General features: G+C 44.2%; 1 long non-coding RNA gene across 2 annotated transcripts in view; it reads left to right on the top strand.

Annotated features, from left to right (window-relative positions):
• The window catches only part of LOC141370454 (uncharacterized), an 80,938-nt gene extending 66,842 nt beyond the window's left edge, over positions 1–14,096 (top strand). For both annotated transcript variants that reach the window (XR_012374488.1, XR_012374489.1), the window contains 4 exons: positions 8,671–8,750; positions 9,768–9,909; positions 13,382–13,594; positions 14,040–14,096. This is a non-coding gene — a long non-coding RNA (uncharacterized lncRNA). The remainder of the gene's footprint in view (positions 1–8,670; positions 8,751–9,767; positions 9,910–13,381; positions 13,595–14,039) is intronic.
• The last annotated feature ends 470 nt before the right edge of the window (positions 14,097–14,566 follow it).

Raw genomic sequence — 14,566 nt, 5'->3', positions numbered from 1 at the left:
ACCCTGAAAGTAAATGGGCTAAATGCCCCAATCAAAAGACACAGGCTCTCAGATTGGATTAAAAAACAAGACCCATCGATATGCTGTCTGCAAGAGACTCATTTTAGACCCAAAGACATCCCCAGATTGAAGGTGAGGGGGTGGAAAACCATTTGCCATGCTAATGGACACCAAAAGAAAGCTGGGGTGGCAATCCTTATATCAGACAAATTAGATTTTAAACCAAAGACTGTAATAAGAGATGAGTAAGGACACTATATCCTACTTAAAGGGTCTATCCAACAAGAAGATCTAACAATTGTAAATATCTATACCCCTCACATGGGAGCAGCCAATTATAAAAGGCAATTAATCACAAAAGCAAAGAAACACATTGACAACAATACAATAACAGTGGGGGACTTTAACACCCCCCTGACTGAAATGGACAGATCATCTAAGCAAAAGATCAACAAGGAAATAAAGACTTTAAATGAAACACTGGACCAAATGGACGTCACAGACATATTCAGAACATTCCATCCCAAAGCAACAGAATACACATTGTTCTCTAATGCCCATGGAACATTCTCCAGAATAGATCACATCCTAGGTCACAAATCAGGTCTCAACCGGTACCAAAAGACTGGGATCATTCCTTGCATATTTTCAGACCACAATGCTTTGAAACTAGAACTCAATCACAAGAGGAAACTTGGAAAGAACTCAAATACACAGAGGCTAAAGAGCATCCTACTAAAGAATGAATGGGTCAACCAGGAAATTAAAGAAGAATTTAAAAAATTCATGGAAACAAATGAAAAAACACAGCTGTTCAAAATCTTTGGGATGCAGCAAAGGCAGTCCTGAGAGGAAAGTATATAGCAATACAAGCCTTTCTCAAGAAACAAGAAAGGTCTCAAATACAGAACCTAACCCTACACCTAAAGGAGTTGGAGAAAGAACAGGAAATAAAGCCTAAACCCAGCAGGAGAAGAGAAATAATAAAGATCAGAGCAGAAATCAATGAAATAGAAACCAAAAGAACAGTAGAACAGATCAATGAAACTAGAAGCTGGTTCTTTGAAAGAACTAACAAGATTGATAAACCCCTGGCCAGACTTATCCAAAAGAAAAGAGAAATGACCCAAATCAACAAAATCATGCATGAAAGAGGAGAGATCACAACAAACACCAAAGAAATACAAACAATTATAGGAACATATTATGAGCAACTGTATGCCAGCACATTAGATAACCTGGAAGAAATGGATGCATTCCTAGAGATGTATCAACTACCAAAACTGAACCAGGAAGAAATAGAAAACCTGAACAGACCTATAACCACTAAGGAAATTGAAGCAGTCATCAAAAATCTCCCAAGAAACAAGAGCCCAGGGCCAGATGGCTTCCCAGGGGAATTCTGCCAAACATTTAAAGAAGAATTCATACCTATTCTTCTGAAACTATTCCAAAAAATAGAAATGGAAGGAAAACTTCAGAACTCATTTTATGAGGCCACCATTACCTTGATCCCCAAACCAGACAAAGACCCCATCAAAAAGGAGAATGACAGACCAATATCCTTGATGAACATGGATGCAAAAATTCTCACCAAAATACTAGCCAATAGGATCCAACAGTACATTAGAAGGATTATTCACCACGACCAAGTGGGATTTATCCCTGGGCTGCAAGGTTGGTTCAACATCTGCAAATCAATCAACATAATACAATACATTAACAAAAGAAAGAACAAGAACCATATGATCCTCTCAATAGATGCAGAAAAACCATTTGACAAAGTACAGCATCCTTTCGTGATCAAAACTCTTCAGAGTATAGGGATAGAGGGTACATACCTCAATATCATAAAAGCCATCTATGAAAAACCTACAGTGAATATCATTCTCAATGGGGAAAAACTGAGAGCTTTCCCCCTAAGGTCAGGAACACAGCAGGGATGTCCACTATCACCACCGCTATTCAACATAGTATTAGAAGTCCTAGCCACAGCAATCAGACAACAAAAAGAAATAAAAGGCATTCGAATCAGCAAAGAAGTCAAACTCTCACTGTTTGCAGATGATATGATACTTTATGTGGAAAACCCAAAAGACTCCACTTTAAAACTGCTAGAACTAATACAGGAATTCAGTAAAGTGGCAGGATATAAAATCAATGCACAGAAATCAGTGGCATTTCTATACACCAACAATAAGACAGAAGAGAGAGAAATCAAGGAGTCGATCCCATTTACAATTGCACCCAAAACCATAAGATACCTAGGAATAAATCTAACCAAAGAGGCAAAGGATCTGTACTCAGAAAATTATAAAATACTCATGAAAGAAATTGAGGAAGACACAAAGAAATGGAAAAACGTTCCATGCTCATGGAATGGAAAAACAAATATTGTGAAGATGTCAATGCTACCTAGAGCAATCTACACATTTAATGCAATCCCCATCAAAATACCATCCAACTTTTTTCAAAGAAATGGAACAAATAATCCTAAAATTTGTATGGAACTAGAAAAGACCCCGAATAGCCAGAGGAAGGTTGAAAAAGAAAAGCAAAGCTGGCGGCGTCACAATTCCGGACTTCCAGCTCTATTACAAAGCTGTCATCCTCAAGACAGTATGGTACTGGCAAAAAAACAGACACATAGATCAATGGAACAGAATAGAGAGCCCAGAAATGGACCCTCAATTCTATGGTCAACCAATCTTTGACAAAGCAGGAAAGAATGTCCAGTGGAAAAAAAAGTCTCTTCAACAAATGGTGTTGGGAAAATTGGACAGCCACATACAGAAGAATGAAACTGGACCATTTCCTTACACTACACACAAAAATAGACAACAATGGTTGAAAGACCTCAATGTGAGAGAGGAGTCCATCAAAATCCTGAAGGAGAACACAGACAGCAACCTCTTCGACCTCAGCTACAGCAACTTCTTCCTAGAAACATCGCCAAAGGCACGGGAAGCAAGGGCAAAAATGAACTATTGGGACTTCATCAAGATAAGAAGCTTTTGCACAGCAAAAGAAACAGTCCACAAAACCAAAAGACAACCGACAGAATGGGAGAAAATATTTGCAAACGACATATCAGATAAAGGGCTAGTATCCAAAATCTATAAAGAACTTATGTAACTCAGCAACCAAAGAACAAATGATCCAATCAAGAAATGGGCAGAAGACGTGAACAGACATTTTTCCAAAGAAGACATCCAAATGGCCAACAGACACATGAAAAAGTGCTCAACATCGCCCGGCATCAGGGGAATCCAAATCAAAACCTCAGTGAGATACCACCTCACACCAGTCAGAATGGCTAAAATTAACAAGTCAGGAAACGATAGATGTTGGCGGGGATGCGGAGAAAGGGGAACTTTCCTACACTGTTCATGGGAATGCAAGCTTGTGCAGCCACTCTGGAAAACAGTATGGAGGTTCCTCAAAAAGTTGAAAATAGAGCTACCATACGATCCAGCAATTGCACTACTCAGTATTTACCCCAAAGATACAAATGTAGGGATCTGAAGGGGTATGTGCACCTCAGTGTTTATAGCAGCAATGTCCACAATAGCCAAACTGTGGAAAGAGTCAAGATGTCCAATTGACAGATGAATGGATAAAGAAGAAGTGGTATATATATACAATGGAATATTATGCAGCCATCAAAAGGAATGAGATCTTGCCATTTGCAACAACGTGGATGGAACTGGAGGGTGTTATGCCGAGTTAAATAAGTCAATCAGAAAAAGACATGTATCATATGACCTCACTGATATGAAGAATTCTTAATCTCAGGAAACAAACTGAGGGTTGCTGGAGTGGTGGGGGGTGGGAGGGATGGGGTGGCTGGGTGATAGACATTGGGGAGGGTATGTGCTATGGTGAGTGCTGTGAATTGTGCAAGACTGTTGAATCACAGATCTGTACCTCTGAAACAAATAATGCAATATATGTTAAGAAAAAAAAAAGATAGGAGGGGAAGAATGAAGGGGGGAAATCGGAGGGGGAGACGAATCATGAGAGATGATGGACTCTGAAAAACAAACTGAGGGTTCTAGAGGGGAGGGGGTTGGGAGGATGGGTTAGCCTGGTGATGGGTATTGAGGAGGGCACGTTCTGCATGGAGCACTGGGTGTTATGAACAAACAATGAATCATGGAACACTGCACCAAAAACTAATGATGTAATGTATGGTGATTAACATAACAATAAAAAAATTTAAAAAAATAAAATAAAAAATAGAAAAATAAATGAAGACTCAAATGTCCAACAATAAGAGATTGGTTTTAAAAATTCAATCTGCATTATCTAATGTAATGGTTTAAAAGCCTCTGTATGAACCTGAGAAAATGGCAATAATGTACAACTCATATTAAACAGGTAATAAAGAGTTAATATTGTCTTTTAGAAAGTAAGCTATAAAGTTGTAGATACACTGTTATTTATTGTAATATGTTTTAAAGAAAAGAACTCATAAGAAAAAGGACTAATTGAATACACAAAAATGTAAATAACTGTTTTGTTGAGATAGTGGAATTATTTTTACTCTTTTTTTTTCCCCCCACTCTATCTGGGAGAATTCATGGTGACGGTGCTCTGCTCTACTCTGGGAGGCTACGGCTGCAGAAATATCTAACACCTCTGCAGGAAAATTCAGTTAAGGGACGCCTGTGTGTCTTAGTCATTGAGCGTCTGCCTTCGTCTTGGGTCATGATCTCAGGGTCCTGGGATCGAGTCCCACATCAGGTTCCCTGCTCAGGGGGAGGCCTGCTTCTCCCTCTTCCATTCTCCCTGCTTGTGTTCCCACTCTCGCTGTGTCTCTCTCTGTCAAATAAATAAATAAAATCTTTAAAAAAAAAAAAAAAAAGAAAAATTCAGTTAAATGAATCTCTGCTTCGACCAAGAAATTTTATCAAAAGCATTTTTTAAATCACAATAATGCATTTATTTCAAAAGCAAGTGTTGCGAAGAACAATTTTCCTAAAACCACTTTACTCCAGTATCTGGAGGCTGGTAAAAAACACATCGGTTTGTGAGGGATGTATATATATTTGTATAAAAAAAGTCATGGCTATTTTCATTTGGGAACAGATCTTACAGTTGAAATTATAAATCTGTGCCATTTTTACCAGAAGAAGATAAAAATATTAAAAGTATAGCCAGGGTACTATCTCGTTAGGAGTAATTTCCCAAACAACTCCTTTTGAACACTTGGCTTTATTTAACTTCATTTGCTGCTTATGGTGGAAGGGATCAGAAGCCAGTTCTCACCAGCTCTCACCTGGAACCAGCTCTGGAGAGGATAACAGCCCTATAGCTAATCTCTCCCTCTAGTCGTGTTCACTGTCTACACTGCAAGCACAGAGATCTCCAAATTGTTCATCTGACCATGCAACAACTCCACTGAAAGTGCTTCAGTTCTCACGGAGTACAGAATGAAGTTCAAGGGGCTCTTGGGTGGCTCACTCGGTTAGGTGTCTACCTTCAGCTCAGGTCATGATCTCCAAATCCTGGGATTGAGCCCACATTGGGCTCCCTGCTCAGCGGGGAGTCTGCTTCTCCCTCTCCCTCTGCTCTTCCCTTCCACTCGTGCACTCTCTCTCTCTCTCTCAAATGAATAAATAAAATCTTAAAAAAAAAAAAAGAATAAAGTTCAAGTTCCCTAGCATGGCATTCAAGGCCCTTGCCTTCCTTGTCATGCTCCTCCACTCACTAGCTCTGTGACCTTCACTGGGCTCAATAACTACTCTGTTTATGCTTCCTAATTTGCAAACTGAAAATAATATAGTCCCTATCTCACAGGGATTTTGTAAGGATTAAATGGCATAATACACGTTTCATTCTTAGAGTCTGGTATATGAGAAGGCCTCAAGACATTTAGCTCTTGGGGCACCTGTGTGGCTCAGTTGGTTAAGCGTCTGCCTTCCGCTCATGTCATGAACCCAGGGTCCTGGGATCGAGCCCCACATCAGGTTCCCTGCTCAGTGGTGAGCCTGCTTCTCCCTGTCCTCCCCGTTCGTGCTCTCTGTCGCTATCTCTCTCTCAAATAAATAAATAAAAATTAAAAAAAAAGACATTTAGCTCTTATTACCATCATCAGCTTCATCAGCACCACTATTCCATAGCCATGTTCACGTTTTCCCCTTTGCCTAGAATAATCTGCCTGACCTTTTATACCAGCCAGCTCCTACTCATCCCTCAAGACCCAATGCAGCATTGCCTACCCCAACAAGCCTTCTCTGAATCCCTAGGCTAGGCAGGGTCCTCTTCTGCAGTGCAGAGTTCCCACTGCTTAGCTCTATCTTAACACCCAGCACAGAGTACTGGTCTATGATCTGTCTCCCTCGGCACACTGGGGAGCTCCTCAAAGACAGGGACTGTGTTTTCTTTGTCTTTGAATTGCCAGGCCCAGCGTTGCATAAATTATACCAGTGAATGTTTTGTATTGAAACGACCCTAAAAGTATCATGCATCCAACACTTGTGAGAAACCTTGGGGGAGACAAGAAGAGAGGATGAACCCTTGGACTAGAGGAGTCTATATGCTTGTTGGCTAATCCCAAACCATCTGAAGATTAGGTTATACATGGGAGAGCTCCGGGGGGAGTCTGAGATGAGGTGGTTTCCTGAGGCCTATGGACACGGAATAGCCACCCTGGGTCAGACACCAAGTCAGCCCGTCCAGCCTTGGCTCTGGCATTTCCTGCCAAAAAACATTTCTAAGAGGACTCAAAATGAGGCCATCTGTGCTCACACAAACTTGGGACTACCTGGGAGGGCTGTGTGGCTGTTAAGTCAGGCCCCTGCACCCTGCTGAGGGCTCTGCAAAGTTGGTGTAGTGTGTGGACACGCCCAGTCTACTGAGCCAGTTCTGAGGGAAAGTGCCCTGCTCACACTCCCCATTGAGGGAGTTCACACTCTGAGCCTCCAGACCTGTCCTTCCTCCTCTGGCCAGAGCTGTTGGAAGCAAACGTCCAAATACTCAAGGACAACCAACCCAAGGCTGACCGAAGCCTGTAGAGTGAAGCTCTACCGAAACAGGCCCAGAGTAATTCACTGAGCCAGTCTGATTCTCTCCCTCTCTGGAACTTGGTAGAGAAAGAAGCAGCAAGAACGCTGTGCTGGTGATTCTCTGCTTGCCCTCACTCCCTCCCTTGATCCATCCTCCACTCTTCTCCGCCTGTGCCCCTGGGGGCTGACCTCTGTGAGTACAACACCAGGCTCCTTTGCCCTCTGCCTTCCAGTTGGGTTCAAGTTCAGCCAATGGGGCAACTGGCAGGAGATTGAAGACTGGAGGAGAGAGAGGTCGCAGAATTCATTCTTCCCACACCCCAGGTCCAGTGATGTCTGCCTTCCCCTATGGCCACAGTTCCCGTCAGGCAGTCTTTAAATGGCAGCAACTTTCAACCAGGCTCCAAGACCACCATCTCCTCTCCTTACTCCCATCAGCCCAGGAGTGACAATGGCTTCCTGCCTTGCTAGTTTCTGAGGTCTTCTTGTGGGATCCTCATCTCTCTGCACACCTTTACCAATAGCCCCTTCATTTAGAAGTTGCTTCAGAAATCCCAGCTGAGGAATGCCAGCCATTTCCTGCTAGAACCTAGACTGACCCAAAGACTTACAAAGAGAAACAAAGAAATAGCACCCTAATGGTCTAGCAATAGAGTGAGGAGCTACACAATCCTGCTCCCAAGGCTCTGGATTTGTAATGCACCTCCTGGGCTCCTTTATGCCTGACTGTGCTCAGGATACCTTTCTTCCCCCCAAGGTGAAGCCTTTCAACCTTCCAAGCCTGGGCTCACACATCTGTTTTCCTTTCCTTTCTACATCTCTTCAATAAATGCCTTGTTCTTGGGGTGCCTGGGTGGCTCAGTCAGTTAAGCGTCTGACTCTTGGTTTCGGCTCAGGTCTTGATCTCAAGGTCGTGGAATCGAGCCCTATATTGGGCTCTGTGCTCAATGTGGAGTCTGCTTGAGATTCTCTCCCCCCTCACTCTGCCCCTCCCCCTTGTGCTCTTTCTCTAAAATAAATAAATAAATAAATAAATCTTCAAAAAAAAATAAGTCAATGCCCCATTCTCTTTCAATGCCCAAGAGGCTGGAGGGCAGGCCCTCACACACCACTGGCGGCCCATAGAGGTAGCACGACACTTTGCAGCAGCCACCATGAGCTTAGTGCTTGGTCCTTCAGAAGGGGGAGAGGACCGCTCACTGCCCGGGCAGGGACTCAGATTTTGGGCCACCAGACCCCACACTGTTACTGAGGGGACAAAATAAATAGGAGCAATTTAGGTCCTGTTCCTAGAAAGGAAATTCATTTATATTTGTTCTCTTCTGACTCAAGCAGTATCCTCTCCAGCTTTTAACTGTGATGATGATTTTCCCATCTTCTACCCTTCAGAGAGGACCTAGAGTGCAGCCTCACATGTGTGTTTCCAGCCTCAATTATCTGCTACATAACTAAGCTGCAATGGAAACCAAGCTCGTATTATCCCTTCGTGTCCTGATTTCATTAACATTTTTAAACTTGCTGTTACTTAATTTTCTATTCTTACACCTGTTCACATATTTCATCTAGGAGGCATATTGACCCATAAAAATGAGAACTTAAAAACTAAAAGATAAAACCAAGAGTCTAGATAAAGCTAAAAATGATTTTAATCACTCTTCAGGGATGCAGAAGAGGAAGCCTGTACGATCACCACCGTTGGACCAGCTAACCTCCAAGGCCCTTCCAGCTCTGAGAATCTTTGTGAGTGGCTTTTGCCTGGAAGGTTAATCTCACACTAGTAGGCCCGTTGCCAGGATCTGTACCTCCTAGTCCTCCAGTGGATGGGCGCTGGGGCTGGGACTCGACTCCTGCCTGCAGTGCCATCCTCACCCAGCCTCTGGAGCTAGTCCTGTCTGGAGACTTTCATCCCCAGCATCTCTGCATTATTCCTCAGGACTGGTGGTGCCCCCACAGGCAGGAACCAGTGCCTCTGCACGTCTCCCAGCTCAGGCCCTAAACACAGCAGGTCCTCAGAGAATGTTTGCTGAATGAATGAGGCGGTAGAGTTCCCTGCGCCTCATCCTCATCCCGGCGGTCTTCCCAGAAGCGCCACTGTGGCAGACATGGTGGTGAACTGGTTTACGCCGGCCCCTCTAATGTGCTCTGGACAGAGGCTGCATAACCAAAAACACAATGGCCCAAACTTCTCTTCCCTGAAGTTCCAAATATGATCTAGGTTTTCTCATCAGATGCCCTGGTCTGAGACTTAAATTCAGAACTGAGTTGCGCGGGCAGGGAGACAGAGCATGAGGCGTGCCTTCTCAGGGTAGAACGCAGGTGATCTGCCTTGGGTTCAGAGGCAACAGCTGTGGTGGCAGCTTCCTGATTTGGGCAAAGGCAGCAACTCTGCAGGGTGATTGGGGGGAGTCATTCCTGGAAGCTCAATTTATAGTCTGTATCTTTGGCACCTCCCAGCAATTCTGTGAGCTATAAGTGCTTTTTCACAGGCCCCTTTGTGCTAACCAGGTGAACAGACTCTGTTTTTTCTAACTATGACCCCCTCACACCCTTTCAGACTGCTCCTGGCCTTTTACCTTCCAAAGTTATCCCCCAGACCCAGACTCCCACACTCTTCATCACGGCTCAGTTTACCTAAGCCATGTTAAGAACTTGCCCTGCTCAGGGCCCTGGGCTAGATGCTGGAGTCGGGCATGAAATTTTGGTAGATTTAAAAAATTCCTCACCTCATAAAATACTCATTTTTGTTTCACTTTCCAGAAGATGCTCAGAGTCGTTGCATTGAGCACTTGTGGTTTGGTGATAAACTGCCTTTCCCAGTGAGCTTTCTGGAACATAAGTATCTCCCGTGTCAAACCTTCTTGGAGTCCCTATCTCTGATGTATACATATGTGGTTACATGGTGAGTTGCCTCACTAGACTATAAACCCCAGGAGGACAGTGACTAGATGCAAGCTAGGCTCTCGAAGAAGGGAAAAGGGGAAGGCCGTGTAGGGGAGATGGCCAAGGTCCTTGGGAACAGGACTGAAGCGTTGCTGATTGGAAATCAGGGCTCAGGTACCAGTTGTCCTGGAGGAGTTCAAGGCCTTAGGGCCAGAGAGCTGACCAGATCCCCAGGAGCCTAGTATCGATTGTATTTCTATAGTCTTTTGTCACATCTGCAAATAGAGCCTGATAGGGTCACAATATTTCTGTTATATTTTTTTAACTCTGTGGGGTAATATGAAACTATAGAGGATTCCTTGAGTGCAGAGGTCCCAAAGACCTTGGCAAGTACCCTCTGAAATGGGAAGGTCTGCTGGATTTGTGTGTGCCTCCATCACGGTGCCCATTACTTGGGGGAGCTGGGGATTCTACCTGCTCCAATAGACTGGCCAGGGACTTTGTCTTAATGGTCTTTCTTGCTCTCTATGGGACCCCAGATCAAAGTGGGGCAATCACTGCACTTGTCCAGTTGACCACGCTGATTGGTCCAGAAGCAAAATCGAATTAGAGCTGGCCTCTGAATCTTTTTCCTTTCAATGTTTGGACATGGGACCAAGAAAACTCAGTTAGTCTCTCTGGTGGCCAGTCAGATGTAAAATTTCAGAGCTGTCAGAAGCTGTTTTCCTACCATATGGGAAAAGCCAGACTGCAGTTGAAGAATAGTAATAAATACTAACACTATTTAAACACCTTCCGTGTACTGGGCACCATGCCAAGCCCTTTATGTACACTAATTCACAACAACCCCCAGAGGTAAATATGATTATCCTCATTGATGAATGAGGAAACTGAGGTAAAGCAAGTTTTAAGTAACTTGCTGGGTATCACACAGTTAGCAAGTAACAAAGCCTAAGTTCAACTGGCTCCAGAGCCCATCATCATAACCATGACTCTACCTTGCAGAGCTGGCAGGTATTAGGGAGTAAAAATAAGAGATGGCAAGAGGGCTGGTCACGTTTGAGCCCCTGTTCCAGCTGTTCCAGGCTGCATATGGACCCATTCTGCCCTGTGTGGGTAGAGGAAAACACGTGTGTAACCAACACATGGTTGGCTCTCAATGTGAGTTTCTACCACTAAGAACCAGAAAATTCCTGACAAAGATAATGTCTTCCCAGCATGTAGCATGGTGTCCACCACCCTCTTACTCTAAATCTTACTTTTCCCACTCAACTGGACAATCAACATGAGATTCCAAGTCCAAATGAAATCATATTTTTAAAACCTAGCAATATCCTTCCAGTGCCCTAGGAGAAAGTCGAGACTTCTCTGTGTAACATACAAGGTCCTTCAGGGTCTTGCTCCTGCTTCATTTCTTACCATTCCCCTGCCCCTGCCCGTTTCCCATGGCGATCTACAACTAGGAAGAGAAAATGAATTTCTGTGCTCTCATATGCTCTCCCAACCCCACCACCATTTTATCTAAGCTCACCCCAGTTGCTCACAAGTAGTTTGCAGGATTGGTGTCTGCTTCGGCTCCTGCTACTACTCCCCTCTCCAGAGACAGAAGTTCAAGACCTCAGCACTCCCAAAAAAGGACTGCTCACCCGGCTGACTCCCAAACACTGTACCCCCGACATTTCTGTGCTTCAGCGACCTGATATTTTGCTACCTAATTAAAATAACATATGAGAAAGTGCCCTGCACAGTGCCTAGAACATAGCAGTTGCTCAGCATGTGATATCATCCTTCCTTTTTTCCTCTCTTCATCTCCTGGGGTCCCTGTTATTGAAGTGCTATCGTCCTCATTCTGCCCCATATGAAAGCAACTCAGAAAAGACCCCCCACTTCATCTGCCCTGCGGCAGATCTGAGAACTATTATATTAGGCCTCCTGGCCAAATCCTAGCATCTGACAAGAACGGTGCAAATCCTAATGCTTTAAGTCAGTGTGGGTGCTACTCTGGGGTCTGGGTCTGTGGCTGCAGGGGGCTATCAGAGAGCCTGGCTAGGGAGAGGGAGCTGCAGAGGCCGACACCCCAGCAGACTTGATTGGGCCTGCCCACACGGCACCTCTCCCTGACCCGAGAGTCACTATTAAAAGAACAAGCTCAAAGCAAGCTGTTCTGGAAGTACCATTCCATCTTCATAGCAATTCTATTTGTGTCAGCTGAAGAAAGAGGGCTGGAGCATCCCATTCTGGCACAATTGGAACAATTACCTCTTAAATGTGATAATTACAGTTTGATCATTTTGTAGGCAAAGGCGAGATCGGTTCCAAGATTTTCTCCTCCTTGTTGGAACTTTCTGTAAGGAAACTGCTTATGTTCCGGGGCCACCAGCTTCAGATTTCAGATCCAGATGTGAACATGCCAGCCTCTCCAAAAGGACATAACATCTGATATTTATCTTTTGCACTGTGCTGCTGTAGTGAAGTGTGAGCCAAGGCAAATATCTGGGTAATTTAAACCAGAAGAGCTAGACCCTTTGCATGTGCCCATCACCTTAAGAGCTGGCTGTCTTGTCAGAAATCATACTGACATCTTGGCATCCATTTGACCAAGGTGGCAACATATATAGTGTTTTGATCAAGGCCTTGAATGCAGAAAAAAACCTGTATTCAGATCACATTTTGTATCTGTAAACTACATAACTGGTCTGCCCATTCTGGACATCAGAATCCTATCTGCATGATACAAGGTTTGGAACCTGAATCATGGCCACAAAAAGTTGAGGATAAACAAACCTAACCCATCGAATAAAACATATAGAAATTACTATGCAGATTTTTAAAGCATAAGTATACATAGAACCAATTATATCCACCACACTGGGATGGGACGGTATCTTCAGAAATGGTGAAACCAACTGATCCTTAGCCAGGTAGGTCTAAAGAAATATTTCTGCCCTCTTCCTGTCCAGCAGGTCCAAGTCCTCATTTGTCATCCTGATTCTGCATTATGATCCTTTCCTAGGCCCACACAGCCCATGTTCCTCACAGACCTGCCTTCAATGGCCACCTGTTAGTGTTGAGGTTTTGAGAATTCTCAGTCTCTCTTTCTGTAGTAGTTCTAAGCTCTTGCCTTAAGTGCTGATAGAATCATTGTAACGGTATTTTTATGGTTCATTTATGGCCATAATTCCTAATATGGCAATGCAGATATCCATAAAATGCTCAAATTTAAAGAGGGTCACAATCCTGCTGGGCTTTCTGCAGCTGCCTGGAGCTGAGCAGTGTCACAAGCATCCCTTGGGCATGAGAAGAAGGAGTACCACCTCCAGGTGAGGTGCCCTCTTCAGGAGACTCCCACCCCCTGAGGCTTTTCACCCCAGGCGACTTTTCACACCTCACCTCACACACATCCCCTCCTGCCGAGCACTTTGGAGAATTACAGTTTCTCCACCGCATTACATCCTCTCATATCTAGCCACACCTGTTCTGTTCATCTGTAGATACAGCATTTCATCTCTGGGTCCTCCGAAAGCAGATGTCTATCCCTTTGACAAGGAATTCCCCATCCACTTCAAGAAGAAATGGGTCTTCCCTCAAAAAGCTGAACAGAATTACCATATGACTCTGCAGTTCCACTCTTAGGTCTATGCCAAAGGATTGAAACTACTCAAGCACATGTACACACACGTTCATAGCAGCACTCTTCCTACAAGGTAGGAACAGCCCAAATGTCTGTCAGTGGATGAATAGATAATTGTGGTATGCACCTCCAAAAAATATTATCCAGCCATAAAAAGGAATGATGTACTGATCTGCTACAGCGTGGAGGAACCTCTGAAACATTATGCTAAATGAAAGAAGCCAAACACAAAAGGTTGCATATTATAAAATCCAATTGATTTTATAGGAAATACCCAAAACAGATGAATCCACGGAGACAGACTGCAGACTGGCAGTAGCTAAGGGCTGGGGGAGCAGGCAGTGGGAGAGCCTGCTTACTGCGTAATGGGTTTACATTGCAGTGATGGAAACATTTTGGAACTAGATAGGGTGGTGGTTGTAAAACATTGCAAATGTACTAAATGCTACTGAATTGTGCACTTTAAAATGCTTAATTTTATGCTATGTGACTCTCACCTCAAAAAATATTTTTTAAAGGAAAGAGGCTAAGTTACAGAAGAAGGAGCCACCAATAAAAGAAAGATCTTCTTGATGGTAAGAGCTGGAAACAGGGTAAGGATGATGGGGTAAAGTCAAGGGCCCCCAGTCTCCCCACGGTGGTGTAGATCAGCTCTGCGCAAAGGCTGTGTGGAGACCAGGGCTCCTCTCAGGAGCTGGCAGACCATCAGGTGAAGGCCTGAACCCGCATGTGGAGTCAGGGCTCCCGCACTCCACTGCTGGCTCCTCTCCCGTGGGTCTCCGCCTCCCTCAGCTGCAAACCCAGAGAACTACCTCCCAGGCCTGCTGTGAGGCTTTAAGCAAACAGCAAATAGGAAGCTACTCATGGCCCACCACAAAAATGCAAGGCTTGCCTTTTGGTTCAGGGTTCACATTCTAACTTACTCCTCACATGCCCTTGAATGAGTCACTGAACCTCTCTGAACCTTGTTCTTATCTCTCCCTACTTTGCAGGATTGTTGTGAGGCCTGGCAATAATATATGCCAGGTGCCTTGCACCCATTACC

This window comes from Callorhinus ursinus, unplaced genomic scaffold, assembly GCF_003265705.2.
Source record: "Callorhinus ursinus isolate GAN/ISIS: 27379988/994484 unplaced genomic scaffold, GSC_fseal_2.0 scaffold35, whole genome shotgun sequence".
NCBI lineage: Eukaryota > Metazoa > Chordata > Mammalia > Carnivora > Otariidae > Callorhinus > Callorhinus ursinus.
This window is presented reverse-complemented; position numbering and strand designations above follow the sequence as displayed.